The 4921-nt window shown below is 29.5% G+C and overlaps 1 long non-coding RNA gene across 1 annotated transcript; it reads right to left on the bottom strand.

Moving 5' to 3' along the window:
* Positions 1 to 317: 317 nt before the first annotated feature.
* On the bottom strand, positions 318 to 4184 carry LOC133780687 (uncharacterized). The gene is made up of 3 exons (XR_009869512.1): positions 3939 to 4184; positions 3694 to 3819; positions 318 to 454 (listed from the first exon to the last, which is right to left on the bottom strand). It is a non-coding gene; the product is annotated as an uncharacterized LOC133780687 (long non-coding RNA).
* Between the last annotated feature and the right edge of the window lie 737 nt (positions 4185 to 4921).

Here is a 4921-nt window from a genome sequence, read left to right as displayed (position 1 = left end):
GAATTATGTTATTTATAGTCGATTATATAACACTTTTTTTTGTGTTATACTACACTTTAGTATAACACTTTTTTTGTGTTATACTACAGTTTAGTATAACACATTATTTGTGTTATACTACACTTTAGTATAACACATGTGTTATATTAGCTTAGAGAAACATAATCTTTTTTTACTTACACAAAACTAGGAAAACAAATATGAAAGTTGAAGCCAAATAAGGTAACAGAAATAAATTTTTATTAATTACTCAAATGTAATTACAATATTTAGTCAACTAGTTTAGGCTTAAGAAATCATATTACAACATAATTTATGCCCAATTCGGATTCCTTTATCACTAAATACAAAAAAAGAAATGTATACAAAAATTAGTGAAATACATTCTTCCATTCTAAAGGCCTCAACTACAAATGTTGTCAAGAATTGCTCCAAAGAAATCATCTCAATATACCTGCACATTGTAAAAAAAAAGTCCTTTTATTATTAAGAACATAAGACTTAAGCTAGTTTCCACCTGTAAGCATATAAAGTTTAAATTAAATTTGTAATAACTCCAAAACTTGACGAAACAGCAGGGTATAGCAAGATGTACTACCATGCAAAACGACTGAAGCAACAAAACATGCAACTTAAAACAAGGCCAAACTTCTGCCTACTAGTAAAAGCAACACTCAATAAAAGCTAAAATAATCCGAAGTTTGAAACTTTCGAACACACTACTTCCATGTCCAAATATTTTTTCTGTTAACAGAACAAAAAAATGAGCAACCACTAGCCAAGTGAGATCAAATTCTTATATGTTTATTTTGTATCTTATAGGTACACATGTATATTATAGTGTTCAACCAAACCAATGTATATTTCGGGTGGCAAAAATCCAATTGTAAACTGCCCAACTGATCTTATTTTTTTCTAGTGTGTAAAAATGAGATTAATTACAAAGATCATGACATATATATATATATATTCTCTGAGACATTCTTACTATTCAAACAAACAATCATTTAAAATATGCTTATAATTCTCTGAGACATTTTGTGAAACAAACAATAAGTTCAAAACATCAAGACTAGAGTTCATTTTCTCTCTATACGATATAACAATATATGATCATCAACATACATACACTCCACTATTCTCCAATCACAAAACCAAACCAATATTTGGCTCAAAAAATACCTCAACTCATTTGATAATAATTAATACTTTTAAAGCATCACCTATACATCTCAAAAAATAAAATAAAAGACATCACCCTAACCTCAGAATGTTTATTTCTTACAAAAATACAAACAACAAAGAAATGAAACCCAACTTTTCATTATCCTCATTCTCAGGACAACCAATGAGAGCAAGAAAAATGATAATTATAAAATCAAGAACATAAACAATAAGTGAAAAAAGAACAAGAAAATCAAAGCCAGTAATTCCCTTTGCTCTGTCTAAAAACAAAAAAAACATATAATTGATGCTTTCCAGCCACAACAATAGTTCAGTACATTTGGCTGAAATTTAAAGTTATGGAAGGATTACTGATAATAGCACCAAACCACTTCAAACTTCATTAAAACCAGCAGCAAAATATAATTCCTTGGTGAGATCAAACAACTTAAGATAATTCAGAAGTGGGTTCTTAGTTTTATGTTGTGATCAGATTTCAAAAATCCTACATCATTATCCATTGTCAAAACCAAGAACCATGAGTCTCCAGCAATTAAAAGAGAGACTTCATCCTCGAAATCCTCTAAAGGTACAGAACATAGTAATATAAGTGTTTCTTTGAAAGGACATCCTTAGAATTTTCTAAAGCTGTTTAATCTAACCAAAGAATCTAATCTAAACAGTCATTACTAATAACTAAACACAATACAAAGTACAAGCTACTAAAAAGATTAAAGGGCATATTGAAATATTCACTGGATTAGAAGACATTAATTTCAAATTGTGTTTCATGAAAAACATCAGATGCTGTAAACCCAAAAAGAAAAACAACTATTCCCTGTCATTCCTATTCAAACACAAGCATCTTAAATCTAGGCTTCCTTGGCGATATATTTCAGCCACTAGTTAAGCGATTTGAATTCTGAAGGCACACAGAAAAACTAATGTATGTTGTTACATATCTAAAATGTGTGTTGCATATCTAAAACCAGAAAATGAAATTGAATTGAACTTACTTTCAAGCTCTCTAAAATAAAACAACAGAAGAAAGAATATTGATTTCTCTTTTTTTCTTTCTCCCTATCTCTCTGTCACTCTAATTTATATGAGTTTATAAGTTTTTCATGGACAACTTCTCTGTTCTTATATCAGATAAAGTATAATAAAATGGTTTAAATTGAGGAAAATGGATTGACAATATATCAAGAACAAACTGAACAAAGTCTTCAAATGGCATCATAAAGATTACTAAAGGCTCACTGCTAGTTATGAAATGGAATAATTGAGTACAATTGTAATAATTGAGTACATAATTAATCAAATTTTTAATTAATGTGGTGAGACTTTATAAAAATTAACTACAGAGAATAATTGAATCAACAAAATATATATATTATATGCAAATTAAATAATGTACGTGTAGTGGCTTCTTTTATTTTATTTTTGTTTGTTTGAGAAATGTAGAGGCTTCTTTATTATGTACATTAAAAAAGACAACTTGCAAATTACTAGAACACATGCACTAGAAACCAACAACACAAACTACAATTCATAAACTCAAAAAACACTTTGGATTAAAAAAGCTTTGGGCATTTATGTTTGTTTTGTTTAAAAATTATCTGAAATCCCACAAAATTTTCACTGCTCTCATTTTTTTCCTTCTTCATTTTCAAATCTGTCTTCATCTCTCTCTCTCAAAAAAGAAAAAAGAAAAAAAAAAGAGAACTCTAGGCAAAGAACACCCATACTTCTTTTGTTTGTGCACCCAACCAAATCAACCAGGACTTGTTAAAGACAAGGAAAATTCCTAAATCTCAACAGAATTGCAAGACCAAATGTAGGAGTTTTTTTTATATTAACTGAACTTGAAGATGAGAAGAAAATCGTGGGATTAGCAATAGAAGGCTCAGAGCTAAATCATGTTCACCCATTACTAAATCAAGTAGACTTGAAAAGAAAAGCTCAAAATAATGAATCTCCTTTACTCTATTCCAAATAACAGAGGTATGTTTTAGATAATGTATATTTTAGGAACTAATTGATTACCATAAAAATAGAGCAATTAGACTAAGAGACAAAAGGATTTGAATCATATCCTTGATCATGGGAGCTTTAATTTTATTCTACGAAATAAAAATTAAACAAAGCAACATTGTTAACTACTATTTTAAAACGTATATTGTTCACTGAGACTATGCATCTTTTCTATCTCCTCTACCTTTTCTCTGTCTCAAGACTTATATTATTAGCCTAGAAATATATAGCTCACCCTCTATGACTATCTTGAATACTTCATTAAACCAAAGGGCTCATACAACATATTCTATCTGTCCAAGCTCATAATCTATATACAGTTTCTTTGGATCATTTTGTCATACACTTGTGGGGCATTGACCATTAGTTCAAGAGTAACACAGACCACAGTTACCTTACACTACCTTGAACCTCAATACAAACAAACATTCCAAAACTAACCCAGAACTTTTTCAAAGAAGCAAAGGACAATAGGTATAAGGCAAGGAAACCTACCTCTGCCCACTCACAACAGTTTCTTGAGCATGAAATGAGCTGCCAATGCCCATTAAAGCAAAACACACAGCCTAGCAGGTATTGCTGCAGAAGCTTTTGGTCCAAATCCTTTCCACCTTTTCTATACTGTATATTCAATTTTACAAGACATGTTACTATTTATAGTTGAATTAGAAAGTATAAACATTGATAACAAACAAAAAAAGAGTAGAAATAATATTTATAAGGTAAGCTAAAAAATGTACCTATTATTCCATCTTCGAACCAAATATAGACCCTATTGCCAAACATAATGTGTTTATGTTGTTCCAATTCCAATCCTCACCACGTAATTTTTTGCTTAGCTTCTTTAGCATCTGCATTATACAAGGATAAACAACATAAGATAGAATTTATAATGAAAATAACATATAACACATCTCTTGTAAGACTAAAATTAGAGTATGGATGTTCATCTCTTGTAATTTTCCAAACTAAAAAGCATACTTTCTGTCTTAATTATAGAATGAATCATGGACAATAATCAGCAGCTTGGTCAATCATCCTTGTAAAGTATCAGTACTAACAAACCAAACAACAAAAAGATAGCTCATAATCAATAATTAGACTATAAAATTGCTGTAAAATAAATAATTATACAGTAAAGTTAATGAAAAATCCAAAAACTCACACAAACACAAAAATGAACACAGCCCAAATCTAAAGGACTATTATTAATTAAAACTGCCATATTCAAATAATTTAAAATATGAACCTAAACTTGTATCAAAGTAAGAACAAAATAAGTGAGGAAAGAAAGGTGCGAATAGAGAATAGAGAATATAGAATGACCTTGTTAATTTATTTATATATACACAAAAATAAGAATAAAGAAGAACATGACAAAAGCAAGTAAAATTACTTATTCACATTTGAGGATGAATTGAAAGAATTAAAAAGTAGTTGGATGTAACCTGTACCTATGTACTATTTTGAACTCTTTAACAAGTCTATTAAAGGATGAACTTACTATACATCAATTAAAGACTGTTTTCATGGGAATGAGTTATCAAAAGCATGAGAATTTTGAACAAGGACACCAGCAATCTACCATGGATTCCCCGTTGAATCAAGTAAAGAATACCTACACCAGAAATATGTGGAAATTGTAACTTAAGACTTGAGAATCAAGTATAATGATTGTTTGGAAGAGTTAATTCTTCACCTTGGTTGTAATACATCACAGGTT

Source organism: Humulus lupulus, chromosome 5 (assembly GCF_963169125.1).
Source record: "Humulus lupulus chromosome 5, drHumLupu1.1, whole genome shotgun sequence".
NCBI classification, from domain to species: domain Eukaryota; kingdom Viridiplantae; phylum Streptophyta; class Magnoliopsida; order Rosales; family Cannabaceae; genus Humulus; species Humulus lupulus.
This window is presented reverse-complemented; position numbering and strand designations above follow the sequence as displayed.